Below are 13,648 nucleotides of genomic sequence, written 5' to 3' on the forward strand. Positions count from 1 at the left end.
CCGAATCAGAGTCAAGTTCAGCAAGAGCAAGATTAACGAGTCCAGTAGCCAGGACAGGATCAGATGCAGGAAGCAGGCGGAGAGAAGTCAGTTGCAAGCCAAGGATCAAGCCAGAAGGTCAGAAGGATCAGGTCAGGGCAAACCGGGTCGGTACACAGATCAGGAACAGCAGATACACAGAGCTCAGGAATGCAGGACAAGCTGAAGATATACCAGCGATGCGCCAGTGTCAGCAGCGGGTTTAAAGAGACCATCATCATGCCGGGCGTGCCCACGGCCGCCTAGTCCTGGTGCACGCCTGCCTAATCCTGGCGTGTGCTTGCCCAACCATGGTGCCGCGCATCCTGGTAGGTTAATTGGATCTCGTCCAAATTGGCCCAGTATATATGTGTGTATGACTGTGTGTCCCTAGCGTGTCATGATCCTACGGGGTAAAAATGACCGCACCAGCCAAGCAGATACTGGCTGGAAAAAGCGCCCAGAGGCGATTCAGTTCGCATGCGTTGCGCTATACAAGTCATTCATTCATTCATTCATTCATGCATGCGCATCAGCATGTGTATTTCCCTGATAATCAGGTATAAAGAGTGGTATGATATCACAGATATTCTCTTGATTCAGTGATGTTACAGATATTTTATCAATTTGATACTTAACAGAGTAGACACGTGTCTTCAATTTGAATAAAATGCTTGGGCCTGCAGATTGAAGGAACCAACACTATACTGCCAAGGACCCCCTGCAAAACTCGGCAGGGAAAAAAATGGTCTGTGTACACTGATGCCCTGTACACACGATCGGTTCGTCTGATGAAAACGAACCGATGGATTTTTTCATCAGATATCCGATGAAGCTGACTTTCATCAGTCTTGCCTAAAAATCCGATCGTGTCCAACACGGTGACGTAAAACACAACGACGTGCAGAGAAAAATGAAGTTCAATGCTTCCGAGCATGCGTCGACTTGATTCTGAGCATGCGTGGATTTTTGACCAATAGATTTCCCCACAGACGATGTTTTTTTTCTATCAGTTTTCTATCGGTTTTTTAACCATACGAAAAATTTAAAACAGGGTTTTTTTTTTCACTGATGGGAAAAAAAACTGATGGGGCCCACACACGATCGGTTCGTCCGATGAAAACGGTCCATCGGTCCATTTTAATCCGATCGTGTGTACAGGGCATTAGACTCAGAACGGTTGTAATTTTCTGAAGATCAGAGTTTATATATAAAATCCAAAATAATGAACTTCAGAGAGATGAAACATCCCTTCTGATAATATACATTGTGAGTTAAGTGCAGGTGCAAAATTGTACAGTATTTGCTGTTTGTACATGATCATCAAGGGATCAACAAAACCAGTACATGAGTAGTATTCCCAGCAGCCCATATTTCTTTCTATGTGTCCCGAATCAGAGTCGAGTTCAGGGAGCAAGATAAACCAGTCCAGTAGCCAGGACAGGATCAGATGCAGGAAGCAGGCGGAGAGAAGTCAGTTGCAAGCCAAGGATCAAGCCAGAAGGTCAGAAGGATCAGGTTAGGGCAAACCGGGTCAGTACACAGATCAGGAACAGCAGATACACACATCTGTGTGTATTTTATAAATTGTGGTCTTTACCATTTTCATGTACATCTTCCATCTTGTTCTAAACTGACCACACAAAGAACAGAAACTCATCTGTGTTAGTGTGGTCAGTTTTCATCCATTGGCTTGACATTCAGAGGTACAGGACACCATGCAGATACACAGCGTGCCTATATTGAGTTGTTTGTTCAGCCACCACCCTCATTGCACAACCAATCACAGCCTGCCTCTGGCACATACCCCCTCTCCAATCACTCCCTGCCTCCCGAACACACCCTCTACACCAAGCACAGCCTGCATCTTACCTCAGGTTGAACCGAATCTGCACAGTGTCCTGTAACCCCGCTCTCCACTATCCAGAAGAAAAGATGCAAGGTCACGTGACAGAACTTAAACCTAAAAAAGGTAGGAAAGATCATTTCTGAAACTAGGCAAAGCAGTTTTAGGTGCCTGCATAGGCATAGCTGTATTAGAAAGTGTCTATAATGGGGGACCGTTGAATGTGGGCAGCTGAAGGGTAGATCACAAACACAGAGGACTTTGCCAGTCTTTCCCCCAGCCTCTACTGATCTCCTTTTCACTACAGAAAAGAGAGTGGGAGAAAGCACAGTAATGGACAGAGGGTGTGAGCTGCCTCGGTTAACTTTTCGAATTATAACCAGCAGGTAAATGGTTGCTAGGAAGCTGGGCGGTCCTAGCAACCAATCACCAGATTGTTAATATGAAAAGTTAACTTCAGCAGAACCCGATCCCACCCTCCACCCAGTACTGTGCTGTCCCCCATTCTTCGCTCTGCAGTACACCTGTGTAAGGTGGGCAAGTGCTGTCTACACACTGGTGTGTGCTTGTAGGGGGTTGTGGTGATGTGAAGGGGACAAAGGACACTACAATGTGGCAGAGGTGGTAATGTGAAGGGGGAAAATGGACACTGCTTTGCGGGGGAGGGGGGCACATGACACTGCTATTGGGGGCAAAGGTCACTACAGTGGGAGGGGGTGATGTGAAGGTGGGGAAAATACTGCTGTGGGGGAGGGGTAATGTGAAGGGAGGGCAGGTGACACTGCTTTGAGGGGGCACAGAACACTGTTATAGGGGGTGCAGAGCAGCAGAGGAAACTGCAGTGGGGGGGAGTGATGCAAGAGGGATCAAGTGCATGGCCATGACCCACAGAACAGTGGGTGGACAATACACATATTCAGGGCTGTGTATGCATTCACACATGTTTGCTAATACATATGCACATTAGTGTTAGCTTGTATGTCCAACACTGGCTTTTGGCACCCAATGACTTATGGCATAACAGAACAAAAAAAATTGATGAGTGGTCATCAGCTTCTGTGACCTGTCACTAAACCTTGTTTATTCCATGCTTTAACCCAGCCTGCCTCCTGACTTTGCTTGCAAGCATAAGGTTAATAACAACAGATCAGATTCTCTTGATATCAACCTTGTGCTTGTTCTCTGACTCCATTTGTGCCAGTGCTGCCAACTTACCAGATTGAAATTTACTGACACAATACACAAAATGTACTGGCACTGCTAAGTTTTTACTGGCATTTCCAAGAGTCACAAAATTACAGTTTTAAGTGCACACTACAATATTTAGGCTACAAAACAAGTACAATATGCAATTAGCAATGTGAGGTAGATATTAACCACTTGACCACTGGGCACGAAAACCCCCTTAATCACCAGACCAATTTTCAGCTTTCGGTGCTCTCACAATTTGAATGACAATTACTCAGTCATACAACATTGTGCCCATCTGAAATTGTTGTCCTTTTTTTTCCACACAAATAGAGCTTTCTTTTGGTGGTATTTGATCACCTCTGCAGTTTTTATTTTTTGTGCTATAAAAGAAAAAAGACTGAAAATTCTGTAAAAATAAAAAATAAATTCTGGTTTCTGCCATATTAGCAGGTTATTTCTCACACACAGCATATGCATACTACAAATTACACCCCAAAACACATTCTGCTATTCTTCCCGAGTATGGCGATACCACATGTGTGAGACTTTTACACAGCGTGGCCACATACAGAGGCCCGACATGCAGGGAACACCATCAGGCGTTCTGGAGCACCCAGACCAATTCTGACATTTCTCTCCTACATGTAAAAATCATAATTTATTTGCTAAAAAATTACATAGAAACCCAAAACATTGTGGGCCAGATTCACAAAGAGATACGACGGTGTATCTACAGATACACCATCGTATCTCTGACGTAAACTGGTCCTATCTATGCGCCTGATTCATAGAATCAGATACGCATAGATAGGGCTAGATCCGACAGTGTTACACTGTGTTACACTGTTGGATCTTTTTTTAAATTTAAAAATGGCGCCGGGGGCGTTCCCGCTGATTTACGATAAATAATATGTAAATCAGCGAGATACGCAAATTCACGAACGTACGCGGACCCGTCGCATTGTTTTTACGTCGTTTCCGTAGCGGTTTTCCGTCGTATACTTACCCTTTCTTTTATCAGGCGCGGCCAATGTTAAGTATAGCCGGCGTTCCCGCGTCGAATTTGAATTTTCCTACGTCGTTTGCGTACGCCGATTCACGAATACGCGCGTCGCAAGTCCCGCTCACGTCGCAACCACTGACGTCCTATTGACGTCAGTGGGAGCAATGCACGCCGGGAAATTCCCCGGACGACGCATGCGCATTTAAATCGGCGCGGGAACGCGCCTGATTTAAATATGACACTCCCCTAGCCGCGGAATTTGAATTCCGCTGGGGGATTTAGGATCCGCCGTCGCAAGTTTGGAGGTAAGTGGTTTGTGAATTAGCCACTTGCCTCCTAAACTTGCGGGAGCGGATCTTAATTCACGTAGATCGAGCGGATCTATAGATCCGCTGAGCTACGTGAATCTGGCCCAGTATATGCTTTTTTTTTCAAAGACCCTAGAGAATACAATGGCGGTTGTTGCAACTTTTTATCTTGCACGGTATTTTCACAGCAATTTTTTGAACGCGGGTTTTTAAAAAAAAAACAGTTTTGTGCTTAAAAAAAAACAGTAAGGTTAGCCCAATGTTTTTGCATAGTATGAAAGATGAAGTTACACCGAGTAAATAGATACCTAACATGTCACCCTTCAAAATTGCACACGCTCGTGGAATGGCGCCAAACTTTGCTACTTAAAAATCCCCATAGGCGACGTATTGCAAGGTATTGGAGTATGGGGGGTATTGCGGAGTATGGGGGGTATTGCAGAGTATGGGGGGTATTGCAGAGTATGGGGGGTATTGCAGAGTATGGAGGGTATTGCAGAGTATGGGGGGTATTGCAGAGTATGACGGGTATTGCAGAGTATGGGGGGGGTATTGCAGAGTATGGGGGGGGGTATTGCAGAGTATGGGGGGGGGTATTGCAGAGTATGGGGGGGGTATTGCAGAGTATGGGGGGGTATTGCAGAGTATGGGGGGTATTGCAGAGTATGGGGGGGTATTGCAGAGTATGGGGGGTATTATTGCAGAGTACTGGTGTTATTGCAGAGTATGGGGGGGGGGGTATTGCAGAGTGTGGGGGGTATTGCAGAGTGTGGGGGGTATTGCAGAGTGTGGGGGGTATTGCAGAGTGTGGGGGGTATTGCAGAGTATGGGGGGTATTGCAGAGTCTGGGGGGTATTGCAGAGTGTGGGGGGGTATTGCAGAGTCTAGGGGGTATTGCAGACATTATGGGGTGTTATTGCAGAGTATTGCGCAGGGAGGGATGGCTGGATCTGTGACTGCAATTGTCACAGATCCAGCCCACAGTGCTGCTGCTGCTGCCACCCGCCCCCCCCTCTCCTCTCACACTGTACCGAACGGACCGTACAGAGAGGAGAGGGAGGAACCAGCGTCATTACATGACGTTGTTGTTTGTTTACAAGTGATCGCGCCGTCATTGGACGGCGCGATCACGTGGTAAGGAGCCGCTTCCATTGGCTCCTTACCGCGATCCTTGTTGCTGCGGGTCCCGTGGACCCGGTGAGCGGCGGTGATCGCGTGTGCGCGCCCGCTCGCCCAGAGGCGATTCAGTTCGCATGTGCCACGCTATATAAGTTTTTCATTCATTCATTCATTCATTCTCCGGGAGGACGTATATTGACGCCCTCCCAGAGTAAGGGAGCCGCCTTGTAGCCGTATTTAAGGCAAAAAACACATTTATTTTTATTTTTCCAATATAGTATATATAAGTATCTCAGGGACAGGACTCAGGTGGCAAAAAAATTTAATGGACAGGCGCGCACACACACATGAAATTGACCCTCAAAGTGACACTGACAGCAGTGTGCAGCAGCATAGATGATGATGATACCTCATTGACATGTTACGTCCCCTCCTGAAACTCAGAGACAGTCTCTCTGCACACCAGGTGGTTCCTTCAGTTCAAACAGCACTGACAGTCCCACTCCCGGCTTGGCTTGCTCTTGTCCCGCAGACTCGCACACCAGGCTCTGGCGTCTCCCTTGCACCATGACATCACATAAAACGTCCAGGCACTGCTTATGCCAGACAATGTAGCAGGCACTTGAATGGTCTTAGCCGGCTCAGAACTGCACAAATGTCACAGCCATATTTTTAACTGGCAACCTTTTTCTGTACTGCCAGTTTTTTGCTGGCTGCCAGTAAAAATACTGACGGTTGGCAACATTGCTTCTGTCTGATGTTTTGTACCTCTTCTATCCACCTGATATTGTTCCCAAGCCTGGTTTCTGACCCTGCTTCTGCCTTCGGAAGACATACCCACTCTGCCGGTTGTTGCTGACTTTGGCTTGCTTTAACTACGACTTTGACTCCTGCACCTGCAAGTTCCTGTGTTCCCTGACAGCACTCTGCACAAGTTCAAGTCCTGCATCCACAGCATTTCAGCAGTATCCAAACTGTCACCTGACAACCAATAGTGTCAGGACCTACCACAGGCACCCATGTCATTCCTCGTCTTTCTACACCCTGTCACCAATTCCAGCTTCTACCATGCACGTGACACTGATAAACCAATAACAATAGCTGCAATCCGTGTTAATAGTACACTGGTAATGTAATTAAAAACATTTTCTTTTTGAACGGAGGGTGTCCTTCTGTTAAGAAATGCTTGGGCCACTAAACAGTTTTCATGGTTAATGTCTGTAGAAAAGAAAGTAATAATGCACACAGAGTTGGGAAACCCAACTTTAACTCCTGCATGCAAGGGTTGCTCCATAGGATGCTGCTAGGGAAAGGAACCACCTTGAAACCGGAAACCTGGGTCATTACACCAGCCTAAACAAATTCACAGACAAGCATTAAAGTATAACTAAAGGTCCCCAACCCTGCCCTGGCCTTGCTGAACACTGGTGTAGACCCATTTGTGTACCAACCTTTTTTTTACCCATATACTAATTGGAGCTCGTTTAGTGGTGCTAAGATAATTGGAAATCAAATTTGCTCCTAATCTCTCTGACGTGGTGAAACTGGTTGACCAAAACTATGCCTTTGAGCGCCCATTGGTAATTAATGCTTTGGAATATGCCATCTTCTCCAAGTCATGGAATATATGTGTAGAACTACCCCCGAAGGAGCTGCTGGTTTAGATTTGGGTTTTGCACGTTACCTCCAAGTTCATTGTCTAGGGAAGAAAGTCTTTAGTAATTGCAATGTCCACACAAGATGTAAAACTTTTCAGTTTTATTTTTGCTGCATAAACTTGTGAAAGAAGCAGAGAGTATAGAGAGAAGGGGAAGGTTCAGGTACGCGGTACAGAATGCATAAAAAGTATTCAAAGTTCCAGTGTTCACCACTCAATCCTGAGTGGGTATTGCTCACCCGGATAGACCCCTCTCACATGGCCTAGCAGCTGGAATGATGCACGGACAGTATAGAAACAGTCTCTGCCACAGACCATCTGAGAGCGAAAAATGGATAGCCAGGAATCCTCTGCCACAGGACTTAAGTCCCAAACTTCTTGTCTTACAGGACAAGAGCCTTTAAGCCGATCCGGCAGACCGTAAGACAAATTGTGTATTGGATCCCTTTAGTTAACAAGGTCACCAGGTCTATCCCGAGACATCAGCTTGCCTTGCTTGGTCTCCTCCAGGGCAGGTCCTCCCCCAATTTCCTTCGTTAAGAGCTTCCCCCACACTTGGATGGACAGCTTGGGATTCCTTCTAGAACCATAGGCCCCAGTCAGCATAGCTGGGCCTACATGATAGGAGCACAGCCTCAGACCAAGGTGATCCTGGGCTGGAATCACACACACACACACCTTGTGCCAGGAGGGCCACGAGGCGAAGGGCCCCAAAAACCGGGGTTTGCCATTTAAGTATCCCTTACCAGCATGCACAGCGTGGCACCACTCCCACTGGGCTGCTGCCGAGAAGGGTCACTTAACACACCATGGTTTGCCCGAGTTCCAACATGGGCCTAAGGTGGTAATGCCACTTACAGGCAACAGGGGAAATTTTCTACCGAGCACATCCACAGCCAGAACAGGGGCTAATTTACATAGAATTAGTAAAGTCTGAGCCCAAATATTGGCTCAGACACCCCTAAATTTACAATAGTGCCCGACTCATTGGGAGACCAGCGCTACATATGGAAACGGAAAAGTGTGGCAATTTCATACATGGCTAAACAATGAGCAATATTGTATTCGCACTCTTGTGACAAACTGTATGTCGACGATTCTGTATTTTACTGCAACTTATGCAATGTTTGTATTGTTTCTTTCTTGTTAAACCAATAAAAACGTATTGAACCAAAAGTATAACAAAAGGCGAATATTTTTCATTTTTTTTTGGATAAGGTGGGAGAGGGATTAGAATACCTGTCAGATTTCTATTGCTGTCTGTGCTCCAGTTAGGGAGATTCCTTTCTCTATATGTCGTGTTTACAGTTCTTAGATTGTAAGCTTCTTGAGGGCAGGGACTAATGAAAGTATAACCAATATGTAAATTGATAGTGCTATATAAGTACTTGTAATAAATAAATAAATAAAATGATCGAAAGTGAAAAAAAATCCTACATTTTGGGTTGTTCCTAGTACAGCAATAGAGGGGAAATATTCCAATATGCACACTAATTCTGGAGACCCTGGTGCCAACTAGGGATTCCATCACTTTAGAGGGATTACCTCTCACTTCCCTTCCTGGCACAGGAAGTGAAGAGAAATCTCCCCAAAGGGACACAAGTTGGCAAAAAAAATAGGGCTTATATCTCTTCCCTTACCCTATCAAAAGTTATAAAATAAAAGCTTAAACTTTAGTTCTACTTTAAAAGATAAAGAAGCTGCATACTCGGGGACCGCCCGCCGTCGTTTTACGTCACTACTTTGAAGAGGAATACCGTTGTTATGGTATAACAGTTATGGTAATAGCAAGCTACCATAACCCCAGTATCCGCTTCAAGAGCGGGTGGTCCGCTTCATGATAAAAGTGGTCTCTGCGGCGGATTAGATATGAGATCACTTTTATCGGTGGCGGGAGAGGGGGGCCTCCCTCCCGTCCCTCTCCAGTGCCCTCCGCCGCTTACTGGAGCCGTCAGTAGCGGTGGAGGCGATCGGATGCTGTTCCTTGTTAGGTATGGAGACCAGTGAGGGGAAGATGGCCCCCAACCGTCTCCATAGCATTGCAGGGTGGAAGCGATGTCGAAACGTCACTTCCACCCAATGCTCTTAAAGGGACTTTTTTTTTAAATGACAATAAATTTTATAATTTTTTTATTGCATTTTTGTGTAAATATGAAATCTTTTTAAGAGGTCATGTCATGCTGTTTTCTATTACAATGGATGTTTACAATAGGAATAAAAGTGACCCAAACTTTAAATTTAAAAAAAGAACAGTGTTAAAATTCTAAATAAAAAGGTTACATAGTTACATAGTTAGTCAGGTTGAAAAAAGACACAAGTCCATACAGTTCAACCATAAAAAAAATAATAATAATATCATACAATCCCATATACCCAATTCAATACCCACAGTTGATCCAGAGGAAGGCAAAAAAAACCAGCAGAACATAATCCAATTTGCTACAGCAGGGGAAAAAATTCCTTCCTGATTCCCCAAGAGGCAATTGGATATTCCCCAGATCAACTTTAGCTATAAAATGTTAGTACCCAGTTATATTATGTACATTTAGGAAAGTATCCAGGGCCTTTCTTAAAGAAATCTACTGAGCTGGCCAGAACCATCTCTACAGGGAGCCTATTTCACATTTTCACAGCTCTGAAGCCTCGTACAAACGCTCGGTTTTCTCGGCAAGAACCAGCAAGAAAACTGCTGGCAGAGCTTTCTTGCAGAGTAAACTGAGCATGTGTACAGAGCTTTCAGGTTTCTCGTCTGGAAATCTGGGCAGAATCTTGACAAGAAAAATAGAGAACCCGCTCTCTATTTTCTCGTCTAGATTCTTGTTGGCCTGTTTCCCGACGAGAAACCCGAGAGTGTGTATACTTACCTGTCACCGTGGAAATGCTCGAAATGACTTTGTGGCATGCGCGGTAGCTTCCACGGAATAGGTAGGGTGAAGCAAGATGGCGGCGACGGCATCGAATGGGACGAGCGCATGCTCATCGTACGCGATGACGTCACCGCATTCTTGCTTTTCAAGAGAACCGCGGTTCTTTTGAAAGGTCGGTGTGTACACTCGGGCGGCTTGAGATTCTTGCCAAGAATTTTGTCGGGAAAAACAACGTTTTTTTCCTGATGAGATTCTTGCCCGTTGTCAGGGAAGGTTCCCCCCGCTGGTGATACTGCCTGGAATTTGGCGTGTAGTACTGTGGCCCACCACCAGGTGTCTCCCTGCAGTCTTTGACTGCCAGGGGAGCTCTCACCTGGTGGTATTATGTGATCCTTGGGCTGCAGTACTGGCGTCCACCAGCGGGGAGTTCTTGGCAGTGTGGGGCCGACATCTCCTGCGATCAGGCGTCACCTGAGCCTGATTGCAGGAGATGTGTATAAATACCTGGCAGTGACAATTAGACCTTGCCTTGATATCTTTCTTGCGCCCTAACCTGAAACCTGAACCTGTTATCCTGTGCTCTGTACCTACACCTGTTCCCCCTGTGATCCATCCATCCCCCTCCTTGTCCTGTTTGTGCTCCCTTTCCCCAGCTGCTGACCTCCCGTTGATGATCCTGGCCTGGCCCTGTTGTGATTCCGGTTTGTCCTTATTACTTGTACATATTAGTCTATTACTGTTATTATTTGTGGTTTCTGTTGGTGTTGGTTGGAGTGTTTTTGGAGGTTGTTATTTTAATATATTATTTCACTATCCTTAATAAACCATATTTTCACTTAAAACACGTCCCTCTGTTGCAGTCCACACAGTTCTGATCAAATCTGATTCATGACAGTATATCAAGGCCATCCCTGATCAGAAGTGGCTGCACAGAGGAACCATATTGGTTCTGTTGGCTTGTTGAAATGAACCCTAACGTGATTTCCTATTATGCTTTGCTGGCGTCTAAAAGTGGTGACTATCTACGCCAGACACTAAAAGAGTGGACCCGTGACCAGCTGCTTGAGATCATCCATTTGGCCCACTCCCAGGTTGACCAAGGTTGTGTTTTGTTTGGAGAGGTGCAGCCTTTGATCCAAATATGTGCTGAGCTAGCACTGTCCTCTGTTCCAGGGACCTGTGATGATTTTTCTCCCCCTTTCAGTGCTGATCAGGTGGAATCTCTGGTGTGGCTGCTAGAGGATGATCCCTCATGCTTTTGTGAGCACTATTCAGTTTGTTCCCGGCAAAAACTTTTGGAATGTATTCAGTCAGTACAGACCCTTGTCAGACAGGCAGCATGTGATTCATTCTTTGTCCAACCAATACTCTCTGCATGGTCTGATATGTTACAATCAATCCCAGCCAACCCACAGCAAACCACTTCTACCATCAGACACCTACCTGTTGAAAAGCCTGTTCTCCCATCACCCATGGCAACTCCAGTCGCAGCTCAGTATACACTGCTTCCCACCAGATACCAATACCCAGTCTCTGCTCCCTGTACCTATCCTGCATTCAACCCACCTGTCTATTCTCAGCTGCCTACAAACCCACAGCAAGCCACTTCCACCATCAGACACCTACCTGTTCAAGAGTCTTTTCTCCCATCACCCATGGCAACCCCAGTCACAGCTCAGTATACACTGCTTCCCACCAGATACCAATATCCAGTCTCTGCTCCCTGTACCTATCCTGCATACAAACCACCTGTCTCTTCTCAGCTGCCTACAAACCCACAAAAACTTCCTCCAGCTACTGTTCCCTCTTCTCTGCCATATCCCAATCCTCCTTTCCAGTCTGCTGCACCCCTTACCTACAGAGCTTCTGTGGCTAAGCCCAAGAAAAAAACGAAAGTTTTTCCCAACCAAGACGATCATGCCAGTAACCCAACCTGTCTCCACACCAACCAACCTGCTCCAGTCTGCTTGCATGCCAGCTGAACCTGATAACCAGCCTGATTCTGCCAAACCTCTACCTGCTACCCGGCCAGTGCCTCCGCCTGAAGTTCCCGTATGCCAGCCTGATGTTCCTGTTTGCCAGCCTGAGGTGCCAGAGCCAGTTTGCCAGCCTGAGGTGCCAGAGCCAGTTTGCCAGCCTGTTCCGGTGCCATCTGCTCAGCCTGTTCCGGTGCCATCTGCTCAGCCTGTTCCGGTGCCATCTGCTCAGCCTGTTCCGGTGCCATCTGCTCAGCCTGTTCCAGCGCCATCTGCTCAGCCTGTTCCAGCGCCATCTGCTCAGCCCGTTCCAGCGCCATCTGCTCAGCCCGTTCCAGCGCCATCTGCTCAGCCTGTTCCAGCGCCATCTGCTCAGCCCGTTCCAGCGCCATCTGCCCTGCCCGTTTCAATGCCATCTGCCCTGCCTGTTCCTGTACCAGCTGCCCTGCCTGTTCCTGTACCAGCTGCCCTGCCTGTTCCTGTACCAGCTGCCCTGCCTGTTCCTGTACCAGCGGCCCAGCCTGTTCCTGTACCAGCGGCCCAGCCTGTTCCTGTACCAGCGGCCCAGCCTGTTCCTGTACCAGCTGCCCAGCCTGTTCCTGTACCAGCGGCCCAGCCTGTTCCAGTGCCAGTTGCTCAGCCTGTTGTTCCAGTTGCTCTACCTGTTCCGGTGCCAGCTGCTCAGCCTGTTCCAGTGCCAGTTATCCAGCCTGTTGTGCCAACTGCCCAGCTTGTTGTTCCAGTGCCAGCGGTCCAGCCTGTTCCAGTGCCAGCGGTCCAGCCTGTTGTTCCAGTGCCAGCGGTCCAGCCTGTTGTGCCAGCAGTCCAGCTTGTTGTTCCAGTGCCAGCGGTCCAGTCTGTTCCAGTTGCCCAGCCTGACATTTCAGTGCCAATTACCCCGCCTGACATTTCAGTGCCAGTTACCCCACCTGACGTTTCGGTGCCCGATACCCCGCCTGACATTGCAGTGCCAACCGCCCAACTTCTTGAGCCTCTGTCTGCTGCCCAGCCCGACGACCCGGAGCCTCTGTCTGCTGCCCAGCGACGACCCGGAGCCTCTGTCTGCTGCCCAGCCCGACGACCCGGAGCCTCTGTCTGCTGCCCAGCCTGACAACCCGGAGCCTGCTGCCCAGCCCGACGACCCGGAGCTGTCTGCTGCCCAGCTCGATGACTCGGAGTCTGCTGCCCAGCTTGATTTGCCCCTGTCTGCTTCCCAGTTTGATGTGTCTGCTACCCAGCTTGATGTACTTTTTTCCCAGCCTGGGATGTCTGTATCCGCTGCCCGGCTTGACACCATGGACTTTCCCCAGCAACAGCTAGTTGGAGCGTCCGGAGGCCGCTCCTTTGAGGGGGGGTACTGTCAGGGAAGGTTCCCCCCGCTGGTGATACTGCCTGGAATTTGGCGTGTAGTACTGTGGCCCACCACCAGGTGTCTCCCTGCAGTCTTTGACTGCCAGGGGAGCTCTCACCTGGTGGTATTATGTGATCCTTGGGCTGCAGTACTGGCGTCCACCAGTGGGGAGTTCTTGGCAGTGTGGGGCCGACATCTCCTGCGATCAGGCGTCACCTGAGCCTGATTGCAGGAGATGTGTATAAATACCTGGCAGTGACAATTAGACCTTGCCTTGATATCTTTCTTGCGCCCTAACCTGAAACCTGAACC

Source organism: Rana temporaria, chromosome 5 (assembly GCF_905171775.1).
Source record: "Rana temporaria chromosome 5, aRanTem1.1, whole genome shotgun sequence".
Taxonomy (NCBI): domain Eukaryota; kingdom Metazoa; phylum Chordata; class Amphibia; order Anura; family Ranidae; genus Rana; species Rana temporaria.